The 17,584-nt window shown below is 46.5% G+C and overlaps 1 protein-coding gene across 2 annotated transcripts in view; it reads right to left on the reverse strand.

The window, feature by feature from the left end:
• The window catches only part of RAB7A (RAB7A, member RAS oncogene family), a 58,993-nt gene extending 42,228 nt beyond the window's left edge, over positions 1-16,765 (reverse strand). For both annotated transcript variants that reach the window (XM_079933901.1, XM_079933902.1), the window contains exon 1: positions 16,569-16,765. The gene's annotated coding sequence lies outside the window, so the exon portion shown is untranslated. The remainder of the gene's footprint in view (positions 1-16,568) is intronic.
• Positions 16,766-17,584: the final 819 nt, after the last annotated feature.

Here is a 17,584-nt window from a genome sequence, read left to right on the forward strand (position 1 = left end):
AAAGAAGATGTGGGGTGTGTGTATGTATATACATGTATATGTGTGTACACACACACACACACACGCTCTGTAATATTACTCAGCCATAAAAAGGAAAGAAATAATGCCATTTGCAGCAACACAGATGGACCTAGAGATTACCATACTAAGCAAAGTCAGTCAGAAAGATAAATACCATATGATATCACTTACATGTGGAATCTAAAATACAACACAAATGAACATATCTATGAAACAGAAACAGACTCACACACATAGAGAACAGATGTGTGGTTGCCAGGGGGGAGAGGGGTGGGGTAGGGATGGATTGGGAGTTTGGGATCAGCAGATGCAAACTAGTATATATAGAATGGATAAACAAGGTCTTACTGTACAGCACAAGGAACTATATTCAATATTCTGTGATATACCATAATGGAAAAGAATATGAAAAAGAATATGCATAACGAAGTCACTTTGCTGTATGGCAGAAATTAACACAACACGGTACATCAACTATACTTCAATAAAATTTTTTAAAAAAAGATTTAGGTCTGGGCTTCCCTGGTGGCACAGTGGTTAAGAATCTGCCTGCCAGTGCAGGGGACACGGGTTCAAGCCCTGGTCCAGGAAGATCCCACATGCCACGGAGCAACTAAGCCCGTGCTCCACAACTACTGAGCCTGCGCTCTAGAGCCCATGTGCCACAACTACTGGGCCTGTGCGCTACAACTACTGAAGCCCGCACACCTAGAGCCCGTGCTCCACAACAAGAGAAGCCACCGCAATGAGAAGCCTGCGCACTACAACAAAGAGTAGTCCCCACTCACCGCAACTAGAGAAAGTCCGCGTGCAGCAACAAAGACCCAACACAGCCAAAAATTAATAAAATAAATTTTAAAAAGAAAAAAATATTTAGGTCTTTGATTGGTTTTATTTTTTTATTTTTTTTTGCAGTACGTGGGCCTCTCACTGTTGTAGCCTCTCCCATTGCGGAGCACAGGCTCCGGACGCGCAGGCTCAGCGGCCATGGCTCAGGGGCCTAGCCGCTCCGCGGCATGTGGGATCTTCCCGGACTGGGGCACAAACCCGTGTCCCCTGCATCAGCAGGCGGACTCTCAACCACTGCGCCATGAGGGAAGCCCGGTTTTAATTTTTTTATATGATGATAGGTCCGGGTCCAAATCATTCTGCAGGTAGATGTTTTCTCAGCACCATTATGATTTGTTGAAGGCACTGTGCTTTCACCGCTGAATGGACTTGGAATCTTTGTCAAAATTCAATCCACCATGAATGTGAAGATTAATTTCTGGGATTTCTATTCTGTTCCACTGGTTTACATGTGTATCCTTATCCTGGTACCACACTGTTTTGATTACTATAGTTTATTTATTTATTTAGCTGTGCTGGGTCTTAGTTGTGGCACGCAGGATCTCCGTTGCTGCGTGCAGGATCTTCGTTGTGGCATGCGGAGTCTTTTAGTTGAGGCATGAGGAACCTTTTAGTTGCAGCATGTGGAGTCTTTAGTTGAGGCGTGCAGGGTCTTTAGTTGTGGCATGTGGAATCTAGTTCCTTGACTAGGGATCGAACGTGGGCCCCCTGCATTGGGAGCGTGGAGTATTAGCCACTGGACCACCAGGGAAGTCCCCTGTAGTAAGTTTTAAAATCAGGAAGTGAGAGACCTCCAACTTTGAGCTTTCAAACTTGTTTGACTATTGAGGGTCCCATGATTTTCTACATGAATTTCAGGATAAGTTTTTCTATTTCTGCAAAAAACGTCACTGGGATTTTGATAAGGATTGCGTTGAATCTGTAGATGGTTTCCCAAGAATATTAATTTTTCTAATCCATGAATGTGAGATGTCTTTCCACTTATTTACATCTTTAACTCCTCTCAGCAATGTTTATAGTTTTTACTTTACAAGTCTTTCTCACCTACCGAGTTAAATTTATTTGTAGGTATTTTATTCTCTTTGATACTCCTGTACGTGGAATTGTTTCCTTCATTTCCTCTTTGGATTGTTCATTTTTAGTCTATAGAAATGCAGTTGATGGGAACTCCCCTGGTGGTGCAGTGGTTAAGAATCCTCCTGCCGTGCTCGCTTCGGCAGCACATATACTAAAATTGGAACAATACAGAGAAGATAAGCATGGCCCTTGAGCAAGGATGACACGCAAATTCGCAAAGCGTTCCATGTTTTTATTAATAAGGCAATTATATTAAAATATCTCACTAAAAAAAAAAAAGAATCCGCCTGCCAATGCAGGGGACACAGGTTTGAGCCCTGGTCCGGGAAGATCCCACATGCCATGGAGCAACTAAGCCTGTGCGCCACAACTACTGAGCCTGCACTCTAGAGCCCACAAGCCACAACTACAGAAGCCCGCGCGCCCAGAGCCCGTGCTCTGCAACAAGAGAAGCCAGAGCAATGAGAAGCCCATGCACCGGGACGAAGAGTAGACCCTGCTCGCCATAACTAGAGAAAGCCTGCACACAGCAACGAAGACCCAATGCAGCCCAAAATTAATAAATTATAAAAGAAAAAAAAAGAAAAAGAAATGCAGCTGATTTTTGTGTGTTCACTTTGTATCCTGAAACTTTGTTGAACTAGTTTATTAGCTCTTAGCAGGTTTTAGTTTTTTAATTTTTTGGTATGAAATCTTTAAGGTACTCCACGTATAAGACCATGTATCTCTTTGCTTTCCAATTTGGATGTTTTATTTCTTTTTCTTGCCAAACTGCTCTGGCTAGAACTTCCAGTAGTGTTTGGAATAGAAGGGGTAAAAGTGGGCATCCTTGCCTCGTTCCTGATTTTAGAAGACAAAGTATTAGTCTTTCACCACTGAGTATAACGTTCACTGTGGGTTTTTCATACATGGTTTTTATTATGTTGAAATAATTTCCTTCTATTCCCAGTGTTTCGTTTTCATTGTGAAATGGTGTTGAATTTGTCAAAGGCCTTTTCTGCATCAACTGAGATGACATGGTTTTTTTCCCTTTCATTCTGTTAATGGGGTGTATTCATGATCGCTGTTTGGTTGTGGAACCATCCTAGCATTCCAGGAATAAATCCCACTTGGTCACGGTATATAATCCTTTTAATATGCTGCTGAATTTGATTTGCTGGTATTTTGTTAAGGGCTTTTGCATCACTGTTCATAAGAGATACTACTCTGTGGTTTTCTTTTTTTTGTAGTGTTTGTCTGGCTTTCATATCAGAGCAATGCTGGTCTCACAGAATGAGCTAAGAAATCTTCCCCCCTCTTCAATGTTCGGGAAGAATCTGAGAAGAACTGGTGCTGTCTTTAAATGTCTGTTAGAATTCACCAGTGGAGCCATTAGACCCAGGGCTTTTCCCTGTCAGGAGGTTTATGATAACGGATTCAGTCTCCCAGCTTGACCCAGGGCTTTTCCCTGTCAGAAGGTCTATGATAACGGACTCAATCTCGCAGCTTGACCCAGGGCTTTTCCCTGTCAGGAGGTCTATGATAGCGGACTCAATCTCCTAGCTTGACCCAGCGGCACTGTCCCAGAAACAAACAATGGAACAGAAGCATTCACAAAAGACACATGTAGATGGGAAATCAGTGTGTGTGATAAAAAAAAATTTCTAGTCAGTGAGGAAAAGATGACAATACAATGAAATACTAAGGCAACTATGCATTTGGAAAAAAAGAGTCTGACATCACATCATACAGAAGAATTCCAAACGTGCTAAGTACTAGGAAAAAAATAACCATTGTTTTTATTGTCCTAGGAAAGGAGAAGGCCTAAGTATAATATGAAACCCAGAAAACAAAACAAATTGACAGACATGACTACAGAAAAGTTTTTATACTACAAAAACACAGCATCAACCAAACCAAGCCAAAAGAAACAAGCCAGGAACACTGCGACATGAAAAAGCGTTGATATTCTTCCTATATAAAAAATATTCTTACTATATAAGAAATAGTCTTGATACATATATATGTTTTTTGGGGATTTTTTTGCGGTATGTGGGCCTCTCACTGTTGTGGCCTCTCTCGTTGCGGAGCACAGGCTCCGGACGCGCAGGCTCAGCGGCCACGGCTCACGGGCCCAGCCGTTCCGCGGCATGTGGGATCTTCCCGGACCGGGGCACGAACCCGTGTCCCCTGTATCGGCAGGCGGACTCTCAACCACTGCGCCACCAGGGAAGCCCAGTATAATCTTTTTAATATGCTGCTGATAACAGTTTGCTCTGAGGAAAAAAGACGCATTACCTTCAAAGCAACAGCCGTCAGACTGACAGGTAACTTCTTTTTTTTTTTTTTTTTTTTTTTTGCAGTACGCGGGCCTCTCACTGTTGTGACCTCTCCTGTTGCAGAGCACAGGCTCCGGATGCGCAGGCTCAGCGGCCACAGCTCACGGGCCCAGCCGCTCCGCGGCACGTGGGATCCTCCCGGACCGGGGCACGAACCCGTGTCCCCCGCATCGGCAGGCGGACTCTCAACCACTGCGCCACCAGGGAAGCCCCGCTATACAGTTTTTTAAAAACCCTCACCTGAGCTTTCAAGAACAAAAGCCAATTCACAAAAGAAAAATAAATGGCTAATCTTTTTTTTAAAGTTTAATCCACTTATCAAAGAAATGGAAATGTTAAACAATGAGGCACCATTTAAATTTTCCCCACTAGTTAAACTGGCAAACACTAAGAGAATTGACAATTGGCAACTATATAAATAGAATTCTCCAACTACAAATATTAAGTACACAACCTTCCTGGGGGTACTATAGTAATGAGTAGCAAATTTTACGTAGGTATGACCACTATATCTCAGGGAAACTACCAGGTAAGTGGACAAAGATAAACAGTAAATGATTTTGTGACAGAGAAAAGGTAGAAGTCCCTGAAGTGTTCATTGAGAGGACCGTTAGCCTACGCCAGCAGCAGCAGCGCACAGCCACGAGCGACAGCAGGCACTGACACGGACGGGTGCTGAGTGAAGTCTTTAACAAGCAAGAGACACAGAGTGTGCACTGTATGACCCCCTTTAAACAGAAAAATGTAAGTCTGGAAGTACGGTCACCAACTATCGGAAGGATGACAGAGAACCATTGACTTTAAGACTTCTACACTGCTTCTGTAATTTAGAAACAAGTCATTCTAGGAAAAATCTAGCCACCTAGCAGTGAGGTCCCCCCTGCTCCTCTAAAGAAGTGAATGAGCAGGGCTCCACATAGGTGACAGCTTCTCCGTGGCTGAAAGGGTCCTTTACGTTTCCATGACGTCATCTTGCCAATTAGGATACTGCAAACGCCACTGCAGTATGAGCAAGAGCCAAAGAAAATTAGAATAGGCAGGATCCTGTGGGCACTTAGTCCCCCCTGATCCATGGGAGATACGGGCAAACCCCAGTGGATGCCTGAAACCACACACAGCACCCAACCCTGTTCACTGTGTTCTTCCTATACATACACACCTATGATAAAGTTTAACTTTCAGTCAGGCAAGCAAAGAGATTTACAGCAATAACTAATAACAAAACAGAACAATTATAACAATATACTGTAATAAAATATGAATGTGGTTTCTCTCAAAATATCTTCCTGTACTGTACTCACCCCACCTCTTCTTGTGACGTGAGAGGATAAAATGGCGTTGTGCCACTGCTGGCCTTCTGACTACACATCTAAAGGCGGACCATCGCTTGCAGCGATCCCAGATGGTGGGGCCATGGCAGTGTCAAGGCCTGGACGTCTGGAGCGGAGAATGTGGACAGTTGGGGATTCCAGGTGGGAAGGAGGGAGATTTCATCATGCTACTCAGAACAGCACGCAATTGAAAATTACGAATTGTTTACTTCTGGAATTCTCCATTTAATATTTTTGGACCACGGTTGACCGCAGGTAACCGAAACTGCAGAAAGTGAAACTGGGGATAAGGGGGGACCAGTGTACTCTCATTTTCCAGCAGTGGAAACTGAAGCTTAGCAACTCCATTGAGATCCATCCCATGGCCCTGCTTAAGGAAGCCTCTACAATCCTCCAGCTTCTGGTCCACCAATTTCAAACAAGGTGAGGAATTTTCAGCAGGGAGCACAACAGATGTGTGTGTGTATGTATCTATCAAAAGCCACTCGGGGAACGTATTTTTAGTTCTTTCTTTCATACGGTTACCTTTGGAGGGAAAACATAAATTAGTCTAGGATCTGGGAGTTCCCTGGTTGCCTCGTGGTTAGGATTCAGGGCTTTCACTGCCGTGGCCCAGGTTCAATCCCTGGTCCGGGAACTGAGATCCTGCAAGCTGCACAGTGCCCGCCCACCGCAAAAGGCTTATTGGTTTAAATAAATAAGTCTGGGTTTTACCCTAAGAACCTCTCCTAGAGCAGGTAGAACATCTATAACACGTGTTTAAGACACACATATACAGGTCCCAGGGATTCAGTGAAAGGTGGGAATATGATGGGAATAACTTAGGAAATGAAGCTGGTGGTGCCTGAGCAAGGCAGGACGCCAACAGACAGAACACAGAGATGAAGGGGAGTGGTAGGAACCGAACTGTAGGAAGCAGGGAACAAAGTGTGGTCAGGAAAAGGTTAAATACAGCAAGTCAGGGCAACACAGGGTCTGCATCAAAAGGACAAAGCCAGGAAGACAAGCTGGAGACAGTTTGTGTAGAAAAACATAGGGTTCTGCACCAGGGAAGGAATGGGACCTAAGGACCACTTCAAGACTATCCAGTAGCACTTCACAAGAAGGATGCGGTGGGGGGGAGCTGGGCGAGGGTACTGAAAATGTAGACGGCAAGGGAGGGCTCACACTCAAACGTTCCTTTCACGCCTACTTCGGGCAAATCGAATTGAGATTATCCCACTTATCATTTAAAAGAAATAAATTTCTTACGATAGGAAGCTGATTTGTGAGAGAAGATTTATGGGCAACTTGGCATTCTTTTTTGCATTTAAATTACTAGCTAATGGAACAAGAATCTACAAATGAGGCACCTTCCCCCAACAGCTATTACCCACGGAAGCCAGCCACTGTAAAGCTAGCACCATTTCTCCAGTATTTCCAACTCTGTGCTTTCCAAGTCAAGCGCCTCTTGATCCCTTGTGCAGTGTGACTCACTCTAACCAGTGAGCTGTGAGCAGAAGTGACGTGTCATCTCTGGGCTGGAACACTTAATCACGGGAGCAAGACCCTCCAACAGTTCTCCTTTACTTTGCCAAGACAGCCAACAGCGTCCCACACTGTTGTGGCTGCTTCTTCAGCTGGAGTAAGGATGACACAGAGCCCCCGGAAAATCCATACTAGACACGCTGGCCTTTTTTTTTTTTTTTTTTTTTTGCTGTACGCGGGCCTCTCACCTCTCACTGCCGTGGCCTCTCCCGTTGCGGAGCACAGGCTCCGGACGTGCAGGCTCAGCGGCCATGCCTCATGGGCCCAGTCGCTCCGTGGCATGTGGGATCTTCCCGAACCAGGGCACGAACCCGCGTCCCCTGTATCAGCAGACAGACTCTCAACCACTGCGCCACCAGGGAAGCCCCCACGCTGGCCATTTTGAGATTATTTGTTACTACAGAAAAACCCAGCCAATTCAGTCAGATGCTGCTGGAAAACTCACTACCTGGAAATTTACATTTCAAAAGAAACAGAATAGTCAAAGCATCCCTCTTTTCAAAAACACTTTAAAAGAACACTTAAAAAAGATCACTAAAGTTTACAAAGGCTATTCTCTTCCGTAAGGTGCTATTCTGGGCTTCCCTGGTGGCGCAGGGGTTAAGAACCTGCCTGCCAATGCAGGGGACACGAGTTCGAGCCCTGGTCCGGGAAGATCCCACAGGCCGCGGAGCAACTAAGCCCGTGTGCCACTACTACTGAGCCTGCGCTCTAGAGCCCGTGAGCCACAACTACTGAAGCTCGTGCGCCTAGAGCCCGTGCTCTGCAGGAGAAGCCCCGGCAATGAGAAGCCCGCACACGGCGACGAAGAGTAGTCCCTGCTCACCGCAACTAGAGAAGGCCGGCGCACAGCACCAAAGACCCAACACAGCTAAAAATAAATTAATTTTAAAAAAAAAAGTACTTATCTTTAAAAAAAAAAAAAAAAGAGGGCTTCCCTGGTGGCGCACTGGTTGAGAGTCCGCCTGCCGATACAGGGGACACGGGTTTGTGCCCTGGTCCGGGAGGATCCCACATACCGCGGAGCGGCTGGGCCCGTGAGCCATGGCCGCTGAGCCTGCACATCCGGAGCCTGTGCTCCAAAACGGGAGAGGCCACAACAGTGAGAGGTGAGAGGCCCGTGTACCGCAAAAAAAAAAAGGAAAAGAAAAGAAAAAAGAAAATAAGAAGGTGCTATTCTTCTCAGCATTCTTGGGGTTAAAGACACATCTGCCTGGATCCACTAACCTGGAATATGGAGCGCTAGTCGGGATACTGAGCATGTTCTTTCAGGCTGCTCTTGCTTCTGAAAAAAGATTCTGACAAGGCAAATGCTGCTGCTTAGTTTGAACTTGGAAGTGAAGCATCAAACAAGGTAACCATTAAGCTCTACAAAAAGTAAAGAGATTATTTGTCTGTGTGTATATATATACTCTGTTCAAAGTATCAGATTCATGTGTGGGGAGGGGGAAAACTAAGCCCACCTTCTCAAAGAATCAAGTTCCTTGGAAAGCGATTCTTGTTACGAGGACTTTGCAGCCCCTGGATCAACAGATTCTTGACTATGATGCTCCCACTGTTCTAAATGCAGGTGCCAAACCAAGAGCTAAGAGTCTGTATTAACAGACCACGACGACAGTGCCTTTTTTTTTATTTGTTGGTAAGACAAAATGGAAAACGAGAGTTACACACAACTATTTTTCAATAGTTTGAACGTTTGATATGAACCCTAGATTATCTCAGGCATTTAGCCAATAAAACATTGCCCATAAACTGGTAAGAAGTGTCCACATGGGCTGACCGGCTCAAGAAGAAAACCAAGCTAACTGCTCTCTTTCTCCAGCCCATCCCCCCCAAACCAGCTCTTACTTTTAACCTGTGTTAAACGCATTTCTGAGCAAGTACCTCTCTGAAGGTTTAAGCATGCCACCTGTATTTCAGTCCTAGCCCCACTCATCCCTTAATGTGTGTTTCTTTAGGTAAACTATAAATCCATAACTGGGACAGCATCAGTCTTACCCAATAGGATTGTGACATCAAGTGAAAGGATTACGCCCTATCCTAGCACCACCCAGTGAAGTACCACTTTGTTAAACATAAATCCTTCAACATGGCACTGGAGTTCGTCCCCTCCCCACCCCCGTCTGGCCCCCATACATACTGCCATTCCCCAATTTGAGGTACCATAGTCCCTCCATCTGCCCTACGTTCCCCCACCTCCATTCGTTTGCTATGCCATTCCCTCCAACTACAATGGCTTTCCCGAGTCTCCCCTCCATATCAATTCATCCAAAATCTACTCAGCACCACCTAACCCAGTCACTGAACACCTCCAGCATTTTTGTGACTCTCACCTGTCTTGTTTTTACAATTATTCCTAAACCTCCAGTGTTTTTTATTTGATACTCCCCACAGCTGTCAGCAGTATTTTCTTACAGTAGACAATAAAACTGTGTCAAATGAACACAGAACACATAATTTATCATTCAGGAAGGCTATCCATATTAATCAGTGGCCCAGAAGCAAAACTTACATGCTACAGATAGTAAAGCAGTGTCCAAAGTGAGAACTGGAAAAATATTTTTAAGTTTACTGAGTAATATTTCAAGATCCATGCTAGAATAATGATTCATCCCTGCCCTCAAGGAGATTCGAGTGGGGGAAGGGCAAGGGCATGTACTATTATTCCAATCAAACCGAGGCCTACAGTGGATGCACAAAGCTCAAGATCACGCAGCCAGAAGGCGGCTGGTCAAACACCAACTAATACCTAAATGGTCAGTCAGAACATGCAGAACAGACCTAGTCCTAGCACGTGTATGAGGGAATCCAAGTGTCAGACGGAAAAAGAACTTCAGTGAAAGCACTCTCTACCATGGCTAGATTTATACCCTGCAGGTGACACTTTGAAGCCAATTCCATCCCCAGGAATCAGTCCAGATTATAAATGCAAAAACTAACCCATAAGGGCAACTAAGGGGGGCTAACTGCTCACTAGACTGAAGTCATTCTGCTTTTCTATCCCCAACGGGTTTAAAAAGCATTTACAAGAGGCAGTCTCAAGTTATGACACATATGGCTCCAGAAACAACCTCCCCACCCCCTCAAGGATTCCCCATGCTGGTACTGGAGGGAGATACGATGCTAGCACCACAAGGGCAAAATGAAAATAAGCGTCAGCAAAGATGTGGAATACCTGGAACTCTCACGTACCGCTGATGGGAGTGTAAAGCAGGATACAGCCTTGGAAAGCCGGCAGTGTCTACCGAGGTGCAGCACATACCGTTACGGACTGAATTTTGTCCCCCACCCCACCCCCCCAAGAATTTATGAAGTCCTACCCTCTGGTACCTCAAAATGTCAAAATATGACTGTATTTGGAGACGGAGCTCTCAAAGGGGTGATTAAAGTTAAACGAGGTCATGAGGGTGGGCCCTCATCAGACTGGTGTCCTTGTAAGAGGAGGTTAGGACACGGACCCCTATAGAGAAAAGACCATATGCGGTCACAAGGAGAAGATGCTCACCTACAAGCCAAGGAAAGAGGCCTCTGAAGAAACCAACCCGGCCAACACCTCGATCTCGGACTTCTAGGCTCCAGAATCATGAGAAGGTAAATTTCTGTTGTTTAAGCCACCCAGCCTGTGGTATTTGTTATAGCAGCCCTAGCAATATACAGATACACACGCTGAAACTTTCCACTCCTCAGCATTAACTTATGGAAATGTGTGCATACAGTCATCAAAAGACAAACCAAGAATATTCATACAGCATTTTTTTTTTTTGGCCGCACCGCGTGGCATGTGAGACTTCCCTGACCAGGGGTTGAACCCGTGCCCCCTGCAGTGGAATCGTGGAATCTTAACCACTGAACCACCAGGGAAGTCCCGATACAGCATTATTTTTACCAGCCACAAACTGCAAGCTACCCAAATGCCCATCAATAAGTTAATAAAAACACTACGGTGTATCATATAATCAAATACTACTGAGCAATGAAAATGGAGTTACCACTGCACCCAACAGAAAATCTCACAGGCAACAATGACTCAAAGAAAGGGATACAAAAGGATACACAGTGTATGATTTACACAAAGTCGAGTCAGACAAAATTAAACTACAGTGTTAAAAATCAGCAGGAGGAGGGACTTCCCTGGTGGTACAGTGGGTAAGACTCCAAGTTCCCGATGCAGGGATCCAGGGGTCGATCCCTGGTTGGGGAACTAGATCCTGCATGCATACCATGACTAAGAGCCCGCATGCCACAACTAAGACTGAGTGCAGCCTAAATAAATAAATGAATATTAAAAAAAAAGGTAAATGGAAAACTAGAACATTTTTTTAAAAAGCAGCAGGAGGGGATGACAATGACCTGAAGGAGGCACAAGGGGGCTTATTTCTGAGTTTATGAAAACTCTCGAAGTTGTTCATTTATCTGTACGCTTTTCATATGCCCTACTGCAAATTCACAGTTCACTAAAATGTAGAAATGACAAGTTGCAACAACTTACTGATCCATTGTCACCACGGCAAAAAAACCTCATTATGGTACTGAATGCATCAGGTTCTTCACCTGTTACCACTAAACATTTGAAAAATACAGCTAGTCTCCGGATCCCAGCTTCCCACCACTGAGTGTTTATCTAGAGGGGTCCCACAAGTCAAAGGATCCAAAGAATATCCAGGGCCCTCCAAAGTTAATCTCTCATACCATACTTTAAAAATTGAATCTCATTAAAGTATACATTCATAAGAATTAAATAACCAGTTAACACTCCAGTCTGCCTCAGAGTAGTGAATTGAATTTTTCTTCTTTTTACTTCTGAATTTTCCTACCTTTTTTTTTAAAAGAAATGACTTATTTAATAATCAGCAAAAGAGAAATGTCATTTTAAATAAAAAACAGTGGAAAAAAGATACGTTTTTATAAGGAGTCAAATGCTGAGTGCGTTACAGCAATCATGAATAATCAAAAAGCCAGGCTGGTGCATCAGAAAGAGCCTCAGCTGTGTTTCAGGAGACCCAGACTAGCATTAGAGTAGCCGGGCCACCTGAGCACCCAGGCTCGGCCACCCTCTTAAGCCTGCAGGGCTGCTGTGAACACCAGCTGAAATCCTATGTGAACTGTTAAGCACTAGGCAAACATTAAAAAACACTGAAAGACAAATACCATGTAGGAAAAGTTTCTACAAAACATGAATGCAGACTTCCCTGGTGGCGCAGTGGTTAAGAATCCGCCTGCCAATGCAGGGGACACGGGTTCGAGCCCTGGTCCGGGAAGATCCCACATGCCGCGGAGCAACTAAGCCCATGCGCCACAACTACTGAAGTCTGAATGCTTAGAGCCCGTGCTCCGCAACAAGAGAAGCCACCGCAATGAGAAGCCCGTGCACGGCAACAAAGAGTAGCCCGAGCTCACCACAACTAGAGAAAGCCCGCACACAGCAATGAAGAACCAATGCAGCCTAAAATAAATAAATAATTCATTAAAAAAAAAAAAGAACGTTCTTTAACAACCATCAACTGAACAGGACAGGCTGGAGGACTTTAACGTGGCTCTTAACCTGTGGGCTGCCCAAACGACCCAGATTTATTTCTGGGTCCCCTGGCCTGTAAGTACACAGAGAACTGTCGGTAGCCTGACTGAATAGCACATGTAAGAAGGCATTATTTTTCATAAAGTCTGTGCTGTTACAATCAGGTTTTTTAAAGGTTAATTCATAGTAGCTTTGTTGTGTACTCTCAAAACAACTCAAATGGTAATAAATTTTTAAAATTAAAACTGCATACCAAGATTGGAAACCAATGATGTAACTTTTTACTTCACAATGGAAATTTTAAAGTATTCCCTAACTGAGCTGAGCTTAAGTCCAGGAAAGGCAGTAGTAAGAGCAAGCCCTCTGGCTGTGAGAGGGTGGGGAGACCAGAGAAGGCGCTTCCCTGCACCTGGGGACGGGCACGCACGCAAGGCCACTTGAGAGCCAAGCAAGGTCCCTGACTCCCTTGATGGGCTTCCTCAAACGTGCTCTGTGCGGACAGCAAGCAGTCCTAGACAACCAGGATATGGACAACAGAATCAGTGAGACTGATCTCCGCGGCAGTGACGACATCACCAAAACAGAGAGCCCCGGGCAAGGCCTGAGATCCCCTGCATTAAGTCCTGCATCTTCAGGGAGATGAACAAGGCCAATACTGCATGTCACCACTGGAACCAACTCCCAAGCTCTCTTCCTCCCCCATGGAGACATTCTGCAAGTAGCTATTCTTAAATTGTTTCTGAAATCACAGCCTGGAGTACTAAAATTGAAACTAGTCGGAGACAGTGCTAAAAAGCCTGTTCTGATTTCCCGCACCGCATCACTTTTACTTTTGATTCACAAATCACACTAACCACAGCCGCCATTAACAAGTTTTAAAATATAAGTGCAAACTATTTTTCTGTGTTTAACGCCATATGCGGGAAGGAAAAAGCAGAAAATACAAGGAACGTGCGAGAGCAAATAACTGAAGAGATCAACACATCGCAGCAAACTGCAGACAGAAGCACACAGCTCTAGCAGACGGCAGTCACAGACGCAGGTGTGATCACGCAGAGGAACAAATGCCGGGAATACAACCGCCACCTTACAGGGGAGACAGGAAGCAGCAGAAAGCCAGGAGCAGCGAAGTGGGGGGAGCTAACTTCCCCAGCTCCAGCCTCCTTCAGGCATGACATCAGTGCCAGGTGAACCACCGTCTGGGCCTCATGCAGGAGGACTCCTCCAGACTTCCCCGGAACACCCGGACTCTAACTCCCAGACCAACAGCCTGGTGAGTTCTCCTTAGCCATATGTGAATTACGTAGATGGAGAGCCAGACAGCTCATGACAGTAATAATGGTAAATATCTGCGTCAAATCTCAGAGAGAAATAGTGCATAAAAGGGCTCTCCCACGTGTGTGGTCTGGGTTTGCTACACCTTTGCATAGAAAGACTAACGCCAAACCGAAGGGCAAGGATGTCCTCAGGGCAGGTCCCTTTGGAAATTTATTATAAGCTAATCAAACAACCAAAACGTTCTGCTTCGCTTGGTGGTGGGGTCAGGAACTGGATTCAAAGCCACACTGTACTATAAAGCAATGCTCTTTGTTTATGGGGTTTGGGGCAGGGGTTAGGCCTGGTTGGCACCAAGAAATATTTTTGCTCCATGAGGTTGCTAACAATTACCTGAAAAAATGTCCAAATAAAGCTGTTTTAGAGTATCTTCTATATTCCACTCCCCCTTCTGTTTGGCTACTCCTGAAATTCTACCACAAATGCAAAACTCACGTCCCCTCTTAAAGAAGGGGAACCAGAGGACTTGTGGGACGTGGGGTGGCGGAGGGTTTTATCTAGGATGATACTGGTACTGAGACTGGGAGGTGGCACATGAAACTTTCACTGTCGGCTAAAGCAGCAGCCCCAGCCTGCCAAGTGCACCTCTGCTCAGACAGCCCCCGAAGCTGACATTCGCACTGTAAGATGACAGTGACACCAACCCCCTCTTCAGTGAACAACAAAAAATGCTGGAGAGCAAAAGGTAAAACAAGTTTAGAGATGAAAATTACCCTTCAAAAAACACGACCAATTTAGAAACTGTGATATTATCTTCTATGAACTCTCTTCAAAAGCAAACCAAATCAAATGCTGTTGTTAAAATGAAGAAGGCTTTCAAGTTACCCAGAACACCGTGCTGCCTGGATTACTCTGAATGCACTTGCTGAGATGAAAAATAACTCCTTTTACAAAAAAATCTCAAATTCTACCGCCAAGCCATTCCACAAGAGAATTCCTGGCCGTGATCACTCACCATCTTTAAATTCCTTGAGGATAGGAACCAGGTCTATCTCCCTGAGTCAACAGGCAATGCCTGATACATGGTAGATACTCAAAACAGCTGATGAATGGATGAAACGCTACTCATCGTTACACTCCTCTAAATGCAAACAATACTTAAGGCTACCACACTTAATACCCACTTAAGTATATCAGGCTGGGTAACAAAGTTTAAAAACAAAAGAAAAGAAATCAGACTACAACAGGGCTTGGACAGGATCTTCAGGAGAAGTACTCACAACTCACTTTCCAGTTCTTAGACTCAAATCTGAACAAACTCTCCTAAGTCTGGAGAGAGAAGCACACCAAAAGAAGACTTTATCAATCCATGGATGAGAAGTCATGCGGGTAATCAGCTGCTTCAGTCACAAGGAAGAGACAAGAGCCTGTTCTTTTGGAATCCAAAGAGAAGATACAGTATTTTCAACAGGAAAGAACCACATGGCAGGACTGCCAGCCCAACTCATTTGACAGAAGACGTAGGTAACAAAAACTTTCAAACCTCAATTGAGTACTCTGCTATGATGCTAGAGCTCCCAGTTTACTGGCACTACACTACTTGAAAACAAAAAACTGTGTTAAAACTCACAACTGCAAATGGAATATGTTATGGTTTTAAGGCAGAACTAATGGCACCAGAAAAGGCTTCCAAAATGACATCACTAGAAAGAAAGGAGGCGGAGAGAGACAGATACCAGGTGGCAAAAGATACTTCACAAGCTTCAGGGGCATCAGAAAGCAGTACAATCCGGAGGCCGAGCACAGTGCTCTGGAGTCTGGGCGCCTGGACTCAAATCTCCGCTCCATAACTTATTACTTCTGCGACCTTGGGCAAATGACTTAACCTCTCCGATCTTCCATTTCCCTATCTATAAGTGGGCCCAGTAATGGTACTTGAGAAGTCTATTCTGAGAATTAAATACAATAATCGGTGCAGAAATATCGCCACGCTGCCTAACATGCAGTAGCCGCTCCAATGTTTGCTACTGTTATTTTCAATTTTCCCAGTTTTGCGAACCATTCCTTTCGGGGAAGCCCGAACTGAACGCCCTAAGCGGGCCCCGCCGCGGTCCGAACCAAACACAGCTCTGCACCCAGCCACCGTCTCTCCCCCAGCAAGTTTGGAAACTTCTTCCACGCCTCACCGTAACGTCTTTGTGATAAAAAGCTCCCAGTCGCGGGAGCCCGAGGCGCCCGAGGGAGCCCGGGACACGTGACCCGGGTCTCCGTGGACTCGCGGCGTCGGGGACCCTCATCCGCATCGGTAGGACCGGACGGCGGGCACGCGGCTCTGCCTGGCACCGGAGCAGGGTGGGCGGCGCCCCCGCCGCTGGTCGGCCGGCCCCCGCCCTCGGCCGCCGCCCCAGTGCCGGGCCGCCCAGGCTAGGTCGCCCTGGCCGTCTCGGGCCGGACGCCCCGGGAAAGAGGCGTGCGCGCCGCCAGCCGGGGTCACACCCGGCGACCTCTGACACCCCCGCGGACGCTCGGCCGGCCTGACGCCGGGCCCGAAGACACGGAGCTCCCCAAGAGGCCGGGCCGGGCCTGCCCAAGACGCGAACGGCGCGCACCGGCGACCTAGGGCCGGGAGGGGGATGGGGCCGGGCCGCCACTTACCGCGGCCGCTCCGCTAGGCTCCGGGCCGGGCGCGTCGCGAGGGCTCCGCCGAGGAGGAGACGAGGGGTCGACAGGAGCGAAGGAAAGTCCAAGCTCCGATTCCGGCGGGCTCCTCGGCCTGTCCAAGCTTCCAACAACGCCGCCGCCGCCGCCGCCGCCTCGGGCTTTATGGCCAAGACTCCGGCTCCGCTCCCACTTCCGCCACCGCCGCCGCCCCGAGCGGAAGTACCTGTCACGAGACGCTCGACGCCAGGGCTGCGGGGGAGGAGCCCCGCCTCTACCGTGCGTCAAGTTCAGCCGCCTCGGGCCTGGGCCTGGGTCACGTGGCCCAAACATGTCTGCCCCCAGTGGCTGCGGCCATCTTTGAGGCCCGGCCGGGAGCAGGGTGGCGCCATGCTGGACCCACCCACCGATGCCTCAGCCCCTGAACTTAGCACCAGAAGAGAAGCAAAGAAATTGAACCCACTAGAGCTCTGCGAAGGACGGGGCACCCTACCCAGCTCCAGCTCCACCTGCACACATTAGAATCTACTCAGAAGTTTGGCTCCATCTTCAAAAACATGCTCCTCTCATAGCCTTTTCTTACTGGTTCATGCAAACTTCATTCTTTTGGTTGCTGGGTACAAAAACTTTGGAATCATTCTTGATCCCCGTAGTGGGTTGAATAGTGACCCCCCCTACACATCCTGGAACCCGTGGGTGTGACCTGATTTGGAAAAAGGGTATTTGAAGGTGTAATTAAGGATCTGGAGAGAGATCATCCTCGATTACCATGGGGGGGCCCTAAATCCAATGACAACTGTCCTTATAAGAGACACAGAGAAGAGAAGGCCACGTGGAGATGGAGTCAGCGGCTGGAGTGAGTAGCCACAACCCAAAGAATGCCAGCAGCAAGAGCGGGGAGAAACGGTGTTGAGTTTAGACTTTTGTATTTGAGAGAACGTATTTCTGTTTTTTTTGGTTTTTGCGTTTTTTTGCGGTACGCGGGCCTCTCACTGTTGTGGCCTCTCCCGTTG

The sequence above is a fragment of the Stenella coeruleoalba genome (assembly GCF_951394435.1).
Source record: "Stenella coeruleoalba genome assembly, chromosome: 10".
NCBI lineage: Eukaryota > Metazoa > Chordata > Mammalia > Artiodactyla > Delphinidae > Stenella > Stenella coeruleoalba.